At 47.1% G+C, this 18,278-nt stretch overlaps 1 protein-coding gene across 1 annotated transcript in view; it reads right to left on the minus strand.

Annotated features, from left to right (window-relative positions):
* Positions 1–18,278, minus strand: part of LOC147737390 (uncharacterized) — a 110,540-nt gene that overhangs the window by 27,859 nt on the left and 64,403 nt on the right. The window contains exon 2 of the mRNA XM_086928395.1: positions 6,959–7,076. The gene's annotated coding sequence lies outside the window, so the exon portion shown is untranslated. The remainder of the gene's footprint in view (positions 1–6,958; positions 7,077–18,278) is intronic.

Consider the following 18,278-nt stretch of genomic DNA (forward strand, 5'->3'; position numbering starts at 1 on the left):
GGGCTGGGCCAGTAACTATGAGGTGATCCAGCCTCGCGTACGTTTTGTGTGCGTGAGAGTAGAAGGAGTAGTCTCGATCCGTGGGGTGCAGGTGGCGCCAAAGATCATGAAGATCCAGGTCCACCAGTTGGGATTTAACTTCTTGTGACATTTCCCCTGTCTGTGGGGAACGCTGGGCCGACCTATCCACAGCCGAGTCAACCACCATATTCAAATCTCCACCCAAAATTATGTGCCTGTCCGGGGATGCTGTTATGTCCACTAATGCTGATTGAAAGAAGCTATCCTGATGTTCATTCCGACAGTAAATCGTCCCGATGGTAAATGTCAGGGCCCCTAGTTTGAATCTATGCGCTAAGAGTCTCCCCTTCTGCTCTGCAAACTTGTGTAGTACCTCCCCCCTAAAGGAGTTAGCCACCAGTATCGCCACCCCAGCCGTCTTGGTGTTGGACGAAGAAAAGAACTGCTTGGGAAATGCGCGGGATCGTAATCTATGGCAGTCTCGCGCAAGCAAATGGGTCTCCTGTAGAAGACAAATGTCAGCCTGTGTGTTCTCTAGCAAGGACAGTACTGCCCTCCTCTTGACAGGGTTATTATGCCCCTTAACATTAAGGGTCACTACCTTAAGGGTCGCCATAGAGAGTCAAAACAGAATGAAACATGCATTGGATCCTTTGCAGTGAGGAAGGGTCTGTGGGCCTCAATTGCCCAGCGCTCCCCATCAAGGCATCGTGGAATCATCAAGAACACTGAACGGACTTTACCCACCCCTTCCCCTACCCAACTCCCAACCCGCCTAACCCCCAACTCCCCCTCCTCCCACACCCCTCTTGGTGCCCCAACTCCCCCCCACCCCTTCCCCCCCCCCAAAACCCCCGAACCCCCAACACCCTCTGAGAAATTGTCCCGGCCCTGTCCTGTCCGGACAAGTCCGTGGTAACGTATCGTAGTGGACGTCCAGCAACACCCTTCCCCCCTCTGCTCCCTCCCCACCCTCCATGGCCCTAATCCAGCAAGAACAGTGATGCAAAGTCGTTCTCCCCCGGAGCAGTCTTACGCTGTCAGCGCGACACCATCGTGCATCACGGCATCTCTGGAGGCTTCCTGGATGGCGCTCGCCATATCAGCCCTGATGGTAGGCGAGCTCGGACGCTGGGATGCCGTTGACGTTCTGTGCATCGAGACCCTGCGCCACCCGTCCTCTGTGGCGCATCTCCTGCGTGGCGTGGCTGAGACCTCCTCCTCCGCGGTGATCCCCAGTACTTCGCACGTGTCCTGCAGGGACCTCAATTGATGCAGTTCCACCTGAAAATAAGGCGGAAAGGATGACCCCAGGAATAAGGCGTTTCATGCTGTTTCAAGAAGTCTGTCGCGATTTTGAACGCTTTCCGCTTTTGGAGGGTGATCACAGACAGGTCCTGATATAAGGCCACGGGGTGTCCTCGAAACGTCATCGAGGGTTTTTTCCGGGCCTCCGCCATGATCCGTTCTTTCAGTGGAAAATCAGGAAGAAAGGCCAATATGTCCGGAGGAGGGGCTGTTGCGCGCCTCTGAGGGCCCACTCGATGAGCTCTATCAATCCGTACTGGAAAGTCCGCCGCTTCACCCAATATGTCTCTGAAAAGCTCCCTTAGGTATTTCGCCACATCCGTCCCCTCTTCCATCGATGGCACTCCCCGGACCCTGATGTTATTCCGCCGAGAGCAGTTTTCCAGGTCCTCATTATGGGCCTGGAGGTCTATCTGTTGGTCCCTTAACCGCAACACTTCTTGTTGTAGCTGCGTGATTTCCTGTCCTGTCGTTGTGTGGAGCTTTCCACCGTGGCCACCCTCTCACCTAGTCCGTCCACTTCTTTTCGTATTTCGCGGACCTCCCCGGCCACCTCCTGTTTCAGCGTTTGAAAATCGTCTCTCAGTGTGCCAAAGAGTGACTCCAAGAAGGATCTGGTGACCGGGGGCTCACCGCCTCCTGCTGTGTGAGAGCCACTCGCCGCATTCGGCGACGGTTTATTTCTGTCTCCCCTGGTCTGAGACCTGCCAAGCATCTCGGGGAGCGTGCGGTCGTTCCGTTTATTACCCTTCTGGCTCGCCATCTTGTCCTCAAGGCCGCTCCGCCGAGTATGGGCACCGCACCGGCCAGACACCCGGGCTTTGGCCCCACCTGCCTCTTCTCGCTATGATGACTCAGTCCTCCGCCGCGGGGTGCTCCACACGAACCCCCCGAGTCTGAGAATGACCTCTGTGGCCCGGGCACCACCGTCCGCCACCGTCCGCCCCCGGCTGCGCAGCGAGCAAGTGCAGGGACCCGTGCAATCCAAGTCCTCGCACCTGTCTTTTCCTTCAGCGACCGCTGTCGTCGTCCACGGCAAGCCGACGATCCGCGGCGTAGCTCTCAAGGGCACCACGCACCACCATAGTCCGCTGGTTTCGTCACTACCACAACAACTATGGCAACTATGGCGACTATGGCGGCTCCTCACGCCTCTGCCAGTTGATGCACCCCTTCCGGTGATGGCGCAGCCTCCGGGCATCTCTCTGTTCGTCCCCAGGAGCAGGCGCCTCCAGATCAGTCCTTGGAGGGTCCCGGTTCCAATTCCAATCCTCGTCGCTGCGGCCCTCGGTCCGCCTACGCTTCCAGCGACACCACCCTTCCGGCCTGCAGAGCGTCCGTTCAGCCAGGCCGCAGCCGCGGCCCCGATTTGCAACGGGACCGACAACCAAGGGCGGGTCGTCTCTGAGGACAGCAGGCGCTTCTCAGGGCCTCGCAGCACCGTCACGGCACCCAGGTGTGCCCCCTACTTCCTTCCACTGCACCACCGCTGACCTCGGCAAGCTTCGGGGACAGAGCTCAGCCCAACCCCGGCTAGGCCGCTATCCGTCTTCGCTTCCGGTCTTGGCGTCGCTCCGTGCCGCGGTCCGGACAACGGGCCCCCGGCCACTCCAGATTTGGACTTCGGATCTAGCACAGCCCGACCGGTTCCCGCACCATCCCCAATCGGTTTTATGCCAATGGGGGGGAGAACAAGCTATACAGAAGGCTCAGGGCCCGGATCGGGTCGGGAGCTCCGGGCGAAAGCGTCTCCTCACTCCGCCATCTTGGCCACGCCCCCAATTGCATATGTTTAGAATGAGAATACAATGCAAAGCGCAGAGTTTCAGAAAGTACAAAGGAAGGAATTACAGTCTATATAAGAGCTGAGAGGGCACTGTAAGTTACAACCAGTCACTGACAAAGCAAACCGATCTTACATGGGCTATACCTATAGTCCAGTTCGGGGCTCGGATTATTCCTCTGCCAACCCACGCCTCCATCAGAATAATAATAAAAAAGATAAACAAAGGCATTGATCGAGACCATCCTGCATCCCGCTCCCGAGGCAACAAGCAAGCTGAGATACTAGACAACTGACTCATGAACCCCAGCATTTCAGCAACACAGATCACATGGTCATCCCCGGTGAGTAATCTCAATCAATATACCCTGTCACTGACCAATATGGGCTACCCCACCTGAACTGGTCATCTCAGGTAACCATTGGACTGTTTCAGCTTTTACCCCGGTTGGGGTGGGAACTGTTTACATTCCCCGACAGATACTTCATTGTTTTTTGAGGTATTGGGGTAGGACTTGGACTTTGATATTCGAAAGTGCCCGCAATGTATTATCTTCTCTTGGTGTACGTGTCACACACCTCGTAATCTTACTTGCTGCACACCATAACAATACATCTAAACAATTCAAATCCAATGGGGGAAATTAAAGTGGTCACTTGGAATGTTAAAGACCTTCTTGACAAGATTAAACACGGAGCTGTCCTTAGACATGCGCAAAGCTTAGGGGTGGACGTCTTGCTATTACAGGAAACACACTAGATGGGGACCAAGGCCCCATGCCTGGCCCGCTTTGACTTCATACACGTCTTTCACTCTGGCTTCTTGAAGGGCTTCAGAGGTTTGGCTATCTTGATCCACCGCAGACTATCATTTACACATACTCGTACATGGGCTTGATCAGCGGAGAGTCTATAGTACTGGGTAGGGTTTAAGCTCCCCTCTCTCAGTCACATATTTACTGAACGCATTATTGTTACCTGGGGATCATTACCCGACGTCCTTGCATTGATAGGAGGAGACTGGAATTATGTAATTCACCCTGATCAGGATAGATGCCGTCCCACAGCTACACAACATACACAGAGTGTCTTGTTTGGGGCCAATGGCAGAGGCTCTGGCATGGTCCAAAACGTGGAGGACTCTTCATTCAGCAGTTAGGAGTTACAATTAGGGATTATATGTATTTCTTTACCATCCATGGGTCGTTTTCTAGCCTGGATCACATTTTTTTCACTAGGGAACACACTCATCGCTTGGTCATGTTGGATATCCCACCCAGAGGCCTATCAGATCCCTCCCCCGTACAGCAGCAGTTAGGGATAGGTCCCAGACGGGTACTGTTTCATTGGTGATTGTTGCCCTGGCACCTACACAACCCTCTGCTGTAGGACGAAGAGCTAATGTGGCACTGATGCTAGCTGGTTGGGGTTCTCTAGGTACTGCAGTGAGTTTCTGGTACACCACAATTCACTAATGTCCTGGGTCTCTGTGCACAGTTCTGTATAGGAACAGAATCCTTGCAACAATCAATCACTCTACACATGAAATCCTACCCGAATCTCAGATAGAAGACTTCTTTCGAGATATACATCCCAGGGCTCTAATCGCCGTTGCGCGAGACTCCCTAGAAACTCTTATATCACTAGAGGAAATAACCTCAGCTGCCTCAGAAATAGCATTGGGTAAATCACCAGGACCCAGCCCATCACTAACGACCTTTGATCAGCAACTAACCATGCCGCACCGCCTGCCTTTCCACAATGGGATTCTCTCATAGGCGCAATCACAGCCACATTCACTGGGCGCACTCCAACGATCTTCAACCCGGTCACATTAATTGCTATCAATAATCCATTTGATACATCGGCTTCTAACCCACTACAAGATGGCGCCCACGATCCCCAGACCATCACTGTCGATCTTTGATCAGCAATTTACTATTTCATACGAACCACCTGTCACCAATTAGCGCCGGATGGAGGATTTATAAACCGAAAAACCACCTCCAAGTACTCACTCCCGAGCCACATGAGAAGGGGTAGGTCGTTGGTGAAGTTCTCCAATAGATGATGTGAGTACCGGATCTTTGGCTTTCCACCATGTGAACGGAGGATATTATTCCTCCCCCTGGGCTCACTTACAAAATTTAAAGCTTTCTTCCGAACACCACACTAAAAATGTTAGCGTTGATCTCAGTGTTTCTCTCGAGGAGGTGATGACATCACCCTCGTTGGGCGAGTGTTTTCCCGCTTTTGACCACAGTGTATTAAACTACCACCTATATGTTTTTATGAATGCATCACGGGTATTCTGTTTTTGGAAGAAAGGGGCCCCTGCCTAATGGGATGAACCCTGGCAAGGAAACAACACTTGGGGTAAAGAGGGAGCAAATTTGCACCGGGTTTTGTGCCTGTTATATTAGAGAAAGAAAACTGGCAAACTAATGACTAAAATCACACTATAATTGTGTTGATATGTTCTAATATTTTATTATTTTATAACATTTTTTTTTGTAGAAGGTATTTTTTTTAAGTCTTGTTATAATTTACCACATACAAAATTACAATACACATAGCAGAATATGAAAAAACAGACAGTTGAATCAATTTTTATAACGTGTGCTGTCTTTGTGCCTCAGCTTCTCTTTTGTAAATCGTTAGTAAGCAGCAGAGATGACCTCTGGTTTTTAATCTTAGTAGGATTTAAGTTACAGGGGCCACTATTGTCTGGAGTTGCCTAGCAGGATAATACGTCCCAGGGGGCCAATACTGACTGAAGCTGGATAGCATGATTACAAGTCCCAAGGGGCCTCTAATGACCCGAATTGGCTAGGATGATAACAGGTTGTAAGGGCCACTACTGACTGGAGCAGGCTCAAAGAATAACAGGTGAAGGGGGGTCGGGGTGTGAGTGGCACTTGTGACAAGAGCTGGCTAGAAGCATTGATGACCTTTGGTACTGATTAAATGCAGCATTTCAGGTCACAGGCGGCACTGCCGAATGCATCTGGCTAGCAGCAGTGGTGGCCACTGGGAAGAAGGAATTGAGACTGCGTAACTGCATATACTTGCGGCTTTAATACCGATAATTGTTTACAAATGAATGCCATAACCTGCATTGATATATTACATACCAAATTACAATGATCTTATATCAATTTGATGCGTTTGTTCGCCTTAATATGGCTGCAAAGTTACATGATTCTGTTAGGGCCCAGAAACATTTTATTTAGTGCTGTACATCTGCACACTTTCCTGCATCTTGTAGGAAACTGAATATTGGCAATAAGAAGTAAATAACGAATTCTACAGCTTGTCTGTGTATCGTTTATCTGTTTCTCAAGGACTTCTCACATTCTTCTTGAGAAACAACCCTGCCTCATACTCATTAGTTTAGTTTCAGTAACTATTTCTATCACATGTTCATGTTTCATTGTCTTGTTTTAGGAGAAAAGTGTATAAAAATACATTGTGTAGCATTAGTATTCTATACTTCAACTTGCTTTGGGGTGGATGCTCGCGTCCATTGAAATGACAATTGTCACTTGTTAGTTTGCTTGGCCTTTTGCTATTTTTGCATTAAATGCATGATAGATTAGTTGGCCTTCTGATGTGTTTTGTTTTATTTGAACAAATGTACATAGCAGATAGTGGCAGGCTTTTTACAAAAATTACAATTTGATTTTATTCTTGGAATCACTCAATTTTCTCACAGACTTGGGAAGATTCTGGGTTCTTGCAGTTTGAGAGAGAGCACAGAAAATGGTTGTATCAGGATACCGGCCTCAGAGCACACTTCTTACAGATGAGTATGGGGTTATCATGTTGCTGCAACAAGGTCCTTACCTGTGTGAGTTATCGGGATCGATGCAGGGGCGGACCCAAACCAGCCACACGTGGAGATCAATGACAAACACTGAAGAATGAACAGAGCTTCCAAGCTGGTGACCATTACATAATGGACCTTGAAATTAAAAGAAACAACATGTTTTAGTATTCTGGTGACTCATGACCATAAAAACAAAAGGTTACAAATTCAATATTGTGTCAAATACTGAAAAAATTAAACAGGATGCACTGAATCGGCTGTCGCCCCAGGGCATGCTAGACACCATCCATTACTATTGCTTATGGGACTTGTAGTTTTGCTTTTCTTATTAAAAGGGTGGTCTCTAAAGTCCCAGTGTTCTATTTCATTCCAGGAAACTTGGTGCGAATCGCCACCAGCATTAAACGGATTTAATCTGCTCTCCCTACTTGCTATTAAAAGCTCCAAATTCGGCCACAGCAAGGGAGGCCTAGCTACATACAGCTCTATAAAGAGCATTTATGCTATGGAGCCAATGATGCACAGCTTGGCACCTCTGCAAGTGCTCAGAATCAGGAGGAGCTCGAGAAAATTATAACGGAAGAGCATACCAACAACAGCTTGATCATTACGGGGACTTCAATTCCAATATGTTCAGGAGTACATCTGAAGATATTGATACGGAGGAGGACCAATTTGTACGGGACGCAGTAATACAAGATAATAACTCAGGCGGAATACAATACAATACAATACAATACAATACCATTTGTAAAGCGTGCTACGTACCCGTGGGGGTCTCAAGGTGCTGAGGGAGGGGGGGGCTGCTACTGATCGAAGAGCCAGGTCTTGAGGAGTCTCCTGAAGGCCGGCAGATCCTGGGTCTGTCACAGATGGGTAGGGAGAGTGTTCCAGGTCTTGGCAGCGAGGTAGGAGAAGAATCTGCCGCCGGCTGTGGATTTTCAGGTGCGAGGTACTGTGGCGAGGGCAAGGTAGGCAGAGTGGAGGTTGCGGGTGGGGGTGTGGAAGTTGAGTCGGTGGTTGAGGTATGCTGGTCCGGCGTTGTGGAGGGCCTTGTGTGCATGGATGAGGAGTTTGAAGGTGATCCTCTTGAAGACAAACGAAAACAGCTCAGAGGCTTCTAGCGATTCTGGAGCAGATGGGTTTCCGAGCATTAAACAGAAGTGTAGTAAGGCTTGTAGGTCCATTGTCGACAATTTCTAAATTAGCATGAGCTTTGCTGCCATGAACCTGCTTTTGCGCACGACAATGCAAAAATCTATTTCGCAATACTTATTTGTGCCCCTTTTACACATGAGAACTGTCTGCTTTGCAAGTTCTATGCTGTGCTCTGAGGTTTAGTCTGCACATGATGTTCAAGGGTAAACAACAATGCCCCTTGTTATTCTGTTCTGATCTGTCCCTCGCACCTAGACATAACAGGCTTCACACAGCTGCACCTCTGAAAATCGTGTACTTTAATATTGCAAACACAAGATGTTTTCACACACACGGAGCGACACCTTTCCAGAGAGAAGACCCGTGTTTGTCCTGCAATGTGAACATTGAATCTAGGCCTTGAGGTATGGGGTCTGCTGAAAAAGCCCAGAGGTCTTCTGTTTTATAATAAACTATCTCTTGTCACGGGGAAGGTGGTTAAGTTGTTCACTCCTTTTCCATTGTTTTTTATAACATGACATCCCGTTTGTATTCTATGCACCAGTCACACTCTGCACGGTGCAATGCACCAGTCACCCTCTGCACGGTGCAGTGCACCAGTCAAACTCTGCACGGTGCACCAGCCACTCTGTACGGCGCAGTGCACCAGTCACACTCTGCACGGTGCAGTGCACCAGTCACACTCTGCACGGTGCAGTGCACCAGTCACACTCTGCACGGTGTACCAGCCACACTGCACAGTGCGGCGCACCTGTCACCCTCTGCACGGTGCACCAGTCACATTCTGCACACTGCAGTGCACCAGTCACACTCTGCACGGTGCACCTGTCACACTGCATGGTGCAGTGCACCAGTCACACTCTGCACGGTGCATTGCACTGGTCACCATCCATGCCTGTCAAGTATCACGCATCAGGTGTGACACTTATGCATTTCAGTGCGGTGTTCCGCATCACCGCACTGAAATGCATTGTCACGCATTTAATGCCACTTGCCAGCGCGTGCCACCTGTAGTGCCTGTGAACCTGTGCGCCGGCTCTGCTGCTACTAGATATGGTGGCAGCAGCTGCTTGCTGTACTCAGTAGTTCCTAAATAGTAAAAAAAATTCTGCTCGCAGCTCTGGAGTGGCTGAGAGTCTTACAATGCATCAATTAATCTGCCCGCCCTTTCGCGCCTCGCTCCAGGCTACATGATTAATTGCGGCGGCCCCGCACGGCTTTTACACACTGCTCTCGCAATTACCGATGGGGGGGGGGCGGCTCTCTGCAGTGATTGGTTGCTGCTACTGTCACACCCTGGGGGATTATAATCCGGATGTGACCTTTAGTGAGCTCGGACTTCGGCGGGGGACAAGGCATCAGAAGTTGCTTCGTTTATGAGGCAGGCTGACGTCCCGGCCGTGGAGGACGGGTCCACAGACTGAGGAAGAGATGTTTCTGGATAACCGAGGCACGGGGAGTCAGTCAGTGGAACCACCACGGGGCAATACTGGCTTCTGCCTTCGTATGAACAAGTGGCAGGGTGGGGTGCTCCAGACACCTCTGGGACCTTGTTGAACGTGCGGAGAGGTGCAGAGGACGACGATGCCAAGGCCGTGCAGCAGTATGAGCCAAGGGTGATAGCCAAATACCCTTGGGGCCTCGGAGACGGACAGGGCTGAGAGCACAGGGGAAACAACCAAGACTGACCAGAAGTGCCCGCAAGTCCAGAACCCACTCTACCCCATGACGGAGAACTCGTATAGCACCTACGCCGTGATGCTGCTCTCATTGACCGTCTTCGCCGTGGGCATCATCGGCAACTTGTCCATGATGTGCATTGTGTGGCATAACTAGTCCGGGTGCACTGCTGAGCGGCCGGTCACTGACCAGGAAGAGACAGCAGTCTGAACTTGTCTAGTCCAAGTAAGTGTTACCTAAGTTACATCATTCCAACAGGCAAAGTGCTGCGCGTCAGGCAGAACTGTGACTGACTTAGTACTGTACAGTCAGTTTATTATTGTACTTTTGTGTCAGTACAGCCGCAGAGCAGCACGAGTCTGATCTTCAACAGAAAAAATAATTTCACAAATAATAGCATCTGGAGGCAGTTACGTGATTGCTGTTTAAACGCTGCCGCCCGGCCCTCCGCATCCAGCACGCTCCTTCCTCACTTACTCTACTTAGACACTTACACACAGTCACACAGCAGAGGTGCTTTCAACTCCCCCCCCTTGGCCTCCCACTCGTAAATAACAATCGCATAAACTAACTTTGCCCGTCTGTGATTTAAAGCGTCAGGAAATCCCTCAGCCCACCTGACCTATGTGCAAAAATCCCTTACTTAGCATATGCTCCATGGCAATGTCATTTTGGGTAAAGCCTCACTGTAGCCACAATTTCCTACCTTGACAATTGACGGGCAATTAATTATTACGCAGTTTGCAGAGGAAATAAGAGTCTGTGTTTTAGAATAGCGCGGTTGAAATGAAGCATCATTCTTTTCTGCACCAATATTAACACTCTCTGTGCAGCTGAGATTGAGATTTGTATAATTGTACAGAGCGCACATTTGCAAAAGTGATTCAGACTAATTGGCCCGTCTATATTTCTTGACGCACTGGCCTCTGCTGCACAGTGTTGATCCACGAGTGAGGTCTTGTCAAGCTAAGCAAGTGTCTCTCAGCCCCATCAAACTTCCTTCTCAGGTGTCTTCTTTGCCGCAATTAGTTTAAAAATGTAGTTATATTAGAAAGAGGTTGCAGGTTAGTGACCTTTAATTTCAATAGTTTCCCGTTATTTTCATAATATGTTTAGAGCTTTTCATTGTTCAAAATTGGATGATTTTTGAAATGCAGAAAGTGCCACCCTAAGTGTCACACATTTGGCAGCTGAATGCGACTCATATTCATTAGTACATTGAAATGTCATGCAACGGCGCTTTGCAGCAGTTTCCAGTTCCTTGCTGCTCAAATGGGTGTCATTTCTGATATTTATAGGTTTTCCTCGTCTTCATTGCTGGATTGTGCTCGGGAGAGAGTGTCACTCATAGCCGTTAAATGTCACTCATAGATGTTAAATGTCATTCATAGCTATTGAATGTCACTCATAGCTATTAAATGTCACTCTTAGCCGTTAAATGTCACTCATAGATGTTAAATGTCACTCATGGCTGTTAAATGTCACTCAAAGCCGTTAAATGTCACTCATAGCTGTTAAATGTCATTCATAGTCGTTAAACGTCACTCATAATTTCACTGAAATTATAAAAATGTCACACATGGCGATCTGAAACCTTGGCAGCTGTGGCTCTCTGCAGGGTGCAGTGCACCAGCCCCTCCTCAGGGTCCCTTGGGAGGTTGTGGCCCTCCAGGCCTCGTCTCACCTGGTGCACCGGTCAGTGGAGGCAGAGAAGGCACCGCTCGGATGTCCTTGAGACTGACGCGCGCGCTCACCCTGCTGCACGAGCCACATTCCGTCTCATAACTGCGCATGCGCAGGACCGCGCGCCACAGCTGCGCATGTGCGGAGCGAAGATACTACTTCCTATCGCAGAGCAATCAAAAAGTGTTGGGACCTTGCACGGAGTACAGACCATGAACAGCCTTAGACAGAGGGTGCGGAGTCTCACTGCGCCTGCGCAGAGGAAAGACACTCCCCCTTCCATAGAGGAGCCAAACCGAGGAGCTTTGCACTTGCATACATCTCAGCGTGTGCTGTGGCGTGAGGCGGTTCTTGTACCTTATTAATTGTGTCCCCGCGCGGAGCGAACACAAAACTTCATATCACAGATTAATGAAAGAGTGATGCGATCTTCCACGGAGTGCAGACTGTGAACAGCCTTGGATAGAGGCCGCAACCTGGAAAGAGTCAGATCCAGCGAGGATACAACCTGGGCCGGAAACACCGGGGAAAGGATGGAAACCAGGGTTTGAGCCTCGGGGTCGCGTCCACATCCTATGATTCTGGGCAAATCACTCAATCTCCCTGCGCCTGAATGTGTAATGTAAATACGGTTGTTGTATATTCTTGTGGTTATCTTGTAGTCATTAGCATGTCACTTGTGATTGGTTGAATGACTCTTACGTCATTTGGAACCTTGACATATGACTTGACCCGCGTCACCGCGAGTGTCACCATTCTTCTTCACCAGCTGATTTTCACAGTCATGCTGCTCCCAGCTGGCCGTGGGCTTTCTTGATGAGAATAAATACTTACTTAAACGATTTCCGGCTTCCTGATGTTCTTCTTCATTTACTGTGTTACTTCAACGGTGCTCATGGAAAGCGCTCCAATACCTTCGGGTCGAGTTCGCGCTGTATAAAATATGCCAAAAAAAACCAACTGTTTTTTCCAGACACACGGAATCCTCCTGTTGAGTTGCAGTAATCGTACTCTCCTACTATGTCCCCTGTAGGCTCCCATTGTCCCCTCGCGCTCACCCTGCGTCATCAGCTGGCATTCTAGAATGCCAGCTGACATCCAATTGACAGTTGACAGTTATTGACTAGAAACCTGACCGGCAGCCTTGCCTTCCGCTCTGTCCGGTATGTTATACTTTATTACTAACTTAATAAAGGACAGTAAACTTACTCAGCTCCGGGTCATCTTTACAATGGCGACGAGGTGAAGCAACACACCGGAACATCCACGCGTGTGATATGAAAAAAAGGAAGGAATGCTTAATGTACGAAGCGAAAAAAAAAATGGAAGTGAAGTACAAGTTGGAGGAATAACTGGATGCCGGAAAGATAGCGAATTGATGACAGCGCAAAATATCAAAAGCGTGTGCACTAATTAAAGCATTGAAGAGAAATCAAGCATCTGACTGTATTGGCGCCTGTATCGATGTTACAGTGAGGTGAGCACAAGAACCTGTGTAAACTTAGCGGGATCGGCTCTGAGACTGGCAGCAAATGCGCATTGTAAAAAGAAACAGGACTAAATAAATGACAGATTGGCACGGTGTAAAAGAGAGCGCGAAGTGAAGAACGAGCTTCGGTGCACTCTAGAATATTGAATGCAAGTGAGAGCAAAAAGGCATTGTGAAGGGATATCTGCTTATAAAAAACAGAACAATGGAGAAGTAAAAGCTGAAGAGAACGTAGATGTTTAGTGAGGAAAGATGGACAGCGCGATGTGTTGACGTAAGCACGTTGCGTGGGAGACATCTTGGGTGAGGTACAGTTTTCGGACAGTTTATATCTTACGAAGAACTATCACATGACTAAAAAAAATGTGTTGTAAGGAGAACAGAGATAAAGTACACGGAAGAAAATAAAAACGAAGTGGTATAACGAGGCGCCCTCATGTGGCAGCTGATAATAAAGCCACATTTCCATAAGAGCCTGGCGCATTGTGTGCCTACATAAGGCAGAAATGTACTTCAAATGTACTGGGAGGGGTAAATAAAGCAGCATGTACGGCAGGACAGTGTGTTTATGCAGTGTACAGAAACGTGTTTCTTAAAAATAGATAGGAAAGTAAACTGCGTTGAGAAGGTAACGTAAGTGTTTCCAAAGAAAATGTGCCTATAGAACCCCGGATTCTCTTTCACAGCTACATCTTGCAATGAAGCTGAACATGAAATTACACCACAGATCCAATACTTTTACTCCCAGGCAGTCAGGAAGGACGTTTTTTCTGCAGGAAAGTAATCCTATGCAAAACAAACAAAATACAACACATGGAAAAGTTCCAGTTAGAAGCTGCTTAAAGCAGAAACAACTAACTTTGCAAACCTCTCAGGAGAGGCAGCAGAAGCAATCGAAAGTGTACTTATGCTGTGTGCCAGCCGGCATACATTACAAACGTACCAACTATAGAACATCCTCTACTTGCTACGTAACACCCTAACCCCCTAAAGCTATGTCTACCACCCTTACCTTCTCCTGTTTGCAGTCTCAGAACTTGTCTTTTTTCTAATTCCCTGCTCAACCCATCTCCTTTCTCTTGCTGTGTCTAAAATCTCTGCCATTGGTACAGTTTACCATTGTGGCCTAGTCTAACCCCCATGCTGTATTTCTTACCCAATAAAAGCCCGCTTTTTTTGCTTTTTATATATATCCTTATACATCTCTAACCAACTTTGGTTCCCTTCCTTTGCTCTCAAACTACCAGGGTAAAACCACTATTCCTCCACTTCCCTGCTGCCCTCCCTTCTTTCTGCCCTCTACCAACATTCTAGTTCCCTGTGTTTCTCATCTCCCTTTTCTGTTAAATGCCAAACCATCTCTCTTCTTTAAAAATCAGCATAACCCTAGCTTTGTTGTATTCCCTACCCTGAAGCCAGAAGTGGATCCTTCTTTAGGACCTCTCCCATATTTAGATGTTAACTAATGGGCCATCCGTGGTTCCCACTTTAACCCCCACCTAAGGGCATCGCTGCCTTCCTCTGCAACTCCTCCTTCCTCCTGCCCCCCCTGTTACATCGCTGCCACCCTGTGTACCTCCTCCCTCAGGACATCACTGCATCCCTCCATAACCCACCCTGCACCCCTCCCCCCGGATACGTCACTGGCTCTCCATGTAACCTCTTGATCGTCACTGACTCCCGCTGTAATGCTGATGTGAATGTTTGTAAATGTTGTTACCTCTGTCATACATGTGATGGAGGGTTTTCCATGTTCTGGTGTCAGGGAGTGCTTAGAACATGTTACACCTGGAGGACTCTGACATGTGCTTCATTTTAAAAATCTTGTGTACAGCGCACAGGTGCAACACTTGCCTCAGTCTCTATTGACTTGTTCTCTGGCTGCTGTCCAGAGGGAGACACCCACGGCTTTGCGAAGTATTAATCACATACTGGGGATGTTATCAATTTTTGGAGGCTGAATACTGGGGCAGCCACCTCCAGATTAACCACATGACCAAGGTGACTGTCACATTTACTGTGAGTTCATTCTTGTTATCCTATTTTTCCATTCCTCCTTCTTCTTTTGCAAATGTCTGACTTTTTATGTTGTCTTTCTAACACCCAACTATGTAACCCTTTCTTTAAGTTGCCATTGATTTTTGACCCTATTCCACAACCTATCAATCCTTTCTGTCTATCTGCAGACTTGTGAGTTGGCTTTCCGGGACAAAATGATGGTTGAGCACATCCGGATAGCACAAAGTAAAAACTATTCATAAGTTGTTGTTTCTGGTCAAAATCCTCTGTGTCTGCGCCTATGTCCTTCCAAAAATGCCCCTATAATTTGCTAGAGTACTCTCAAGCCTTGAAAACAAACAAGGTAATTCTTCTGGCTTTCGTCATCAGGCCCCGCAGATCTTTTTTTGCTAGATTTGTCCTGCCAGTCATATTATTCATGGTTCTCCCTGGATGTCTGCTTATACCACTGTGTACTTTATTAAAACATGGCAGCCTTGGTTCTAGCTGATTTGTGACAATCTTTTATAATCATTGTAAATATCTTGTACAAAAATATATGTCATGTAAGTATGCAATATTGATTTACCAGTATAGCATACACTGGGTAAAGTGTAATTTCTGATTCCTGTATGCTCCCTCTTTGTGGACATTGTTCTCCCAATGCTTCAGCACTAGGATGCCTAAAATGCACTCTCTAAGATCAAACATACAGTTTTGGCGGTCGGTTTAACTGATTTAGGAAATAGGTAAGACAAGTAGATTTCTTTGCAGGACAAGTAGTTTTCTGCACAATTTTGTCCACTGGACAAGTACATTTTTAAAAATATTCCACACCCCTGGACAAAAGGTATGAAGGTATTTTCAACAATAGTTTTAACTGCCGCATACCACCAGGTTTCTCTACACCCAGACAGTAGGTGCCTAACCAGCTTCATTTCACCGTTCGGATGTTATAGGTTCAAAAGAGTACCTTTTGGACTAGCATCGGCAGCGGTACTATTTCAGAGACTCATGCATGAGGTATTTAAGGATGTCAAAGACATGCTCATCTTTCAAGATGACATCCTGGTAATGGGAAAAACCTAAACAGATAATGATCAAAAATGTATAAAAGTTCTCAAGACACTGGAAGAACGTGGATTGACAGCAGAATACACCAAATGCAAATTTGCAGAGAGAACAGTGACGTACTTAGGTCATGAAATAACACAAGAATGAATAAAACCAAAGAAAGAGTTGGTTAGGGCTATTGAGGATGCTCCTGAACCACAAACAAAAGAAGAATTAAGAGCCTTCTTAGGGCTAGTGGAATTGTATTCAAAAATTGTAAGGAATTTCTCAACAAACACATATGAATTTAGAAAATTACTAAAAAGTAAAAACAAATTTGTATGGTCTAGAGATTGCAACGAGGCATTTATAAACCTTAAAAAGGAAATTTGTGATGCTCCACCCCTAAAAGGGTTCGACCCAGAGCTAGAGAGTATAGTCACAACAGACACGAGTGGAAAAGGTATAGGCGCTATACTTTCGCAAGTTGGACCAGAAGGAAAGGAAGTGACAGTTGCCTTCGCATCACGGTCACTCACCCCCACTGAGGAGAAGTACTCGGTGATTGAACGGGAGGCACTTGCATGTGTGTGGGGTTTGGAGCATTTCCGCCAATATGTGTGGGGAAAAAGGGTGACCCTAAGGTGTGATCACAAACCTTTGACAAAGGTGTTGACTGTTAAGGGACTATATAACCCATCTCCCAGATTGGCAAGATTTTCTGTAAGATTATTGGACTACAACTACTAAGTAAAGTATCTTCCAGGTGCAAGAAACATAGTGGCAGGCTTTCTCGGCCGCTTACCCCTACCAGGAAGGGAAGAGGAAGAGGATAAAGAAGATAAAGAAGATGAGTGGCTAACATTAGCAAAGAATTTCCGAGCATTCAAAAAAAATGAATGGGAAAAGGAATATGAACAGGATGAAGTGATACAGGAAGTAAACAAATATATCATCAATGGATGGCCAGACAAAAACCACATCAAAAACAAGATGAAACCGTACTGGGAACTCAGAAACAAATTATCTGTGGAAGGGGGATTAATATTAAGACAGGGGAGGGTAATACCTCCCGAGAATCTAAGAAAGAAAATTCTGGAAATATGCCACGAAGGACATAAGGGTATCATAAAACTAAACAGAGAATAACATTTTGGTACTGGTGGCCAGGGTGTGATTTGGAGTCAGGACCTGTGCTAAATGTGAAAACTCGGACAAGCCCAAAATCACACTCAAACCACCTTTGCATCCATTGGCTTGCCCTGAGATGCCTTGGGGGAGTGTGGGAATAGATGTCATGGGCCCAATACGATATCAGGAAGATCTGTTGTATATCGTAGTTTTGGTCGACCATTTTTCAAAATGCTCGGAGATCAAAATACTCCATAAAGTAGAAGCAAATGACATTGTCAAGTTCCTTGATGGAGTATTTACAAGAGAAGGTATCCCAAAAATTATCGTGAGTGACAATGGCAAGTAATTCACTTCTGTCGCCTTCAAGAAGTTTATCGAAAGAAACGGAGTAACACATAAAACTACTTCAGTATACCACCCATCTGGTAATGGAGATGTAGAGAGGTTTAACAGAGTGGTAAAAGGAACCATACAACTAGCAAATAACAACGGGTTGTGTTAGAAAATGGAAACAAAAAAAATTATTTGGGCACACAGAATAACTCCTAGGGAGAGCACAGGAATCAGCCTGTTTGAAATGATGAGTGATTTGCATTTGTGTTTATTGTCAACTTGCCTTTTGTATGTCATCTGTGCCTTCTGTACATTCTTCCTGGCCTCCTCTGTAGACCAATTGGCTTTACTACTTGTCTTGAGCCATCCTACATTGGAAGAACAGCACTATCCAAGGACAATGTAGGATGGCTCAAGACAAGTAGGAAAGCCAATTGGTCTACAGAGGAGGTCAGGGAGAATGTACAGAAGGCACGGATGGCATACAAAAGGCAATTTGACAATAAACTCAAATGCAAGCCACTAGCCATCCAGGTAGGTGATTGGGTGAGAGTAAAGAGAAGTGGACACATTGAGAAAGGACAGAACAGATTCACCCAACCCTTGGTGGTGGAAAAGGTGTTTTGCAATTCGGCTCTCCTGAGCGATGGAAAAGTGTGGCATGCATCTGCATTATCCAAATGCGAGATGGAGAACAATATTGAAAAGGCAAAGGATGTGGAATTGGACACCAACAAACCTGCTGATGAGGGAGATCAGAAGGACTTTGACTGACGGTATGTTGTTGCTCCTTCACATCAAGAACAAAT

This window comes from Lissotriton vulgaris, chromosome 1_1, assembly GCF_964263255.1.
Source record: "Lissotriton vulgaris chromosome 1_1, aLisVul1.2, whole genome shotgun sequence".
Classification (NCBI taxonomy): Eukaryota; Metazoa; Chordata; class Amphibia; order Caudata; family Salamandridae; genus Lissotriton; species Lissotriton vulgaris.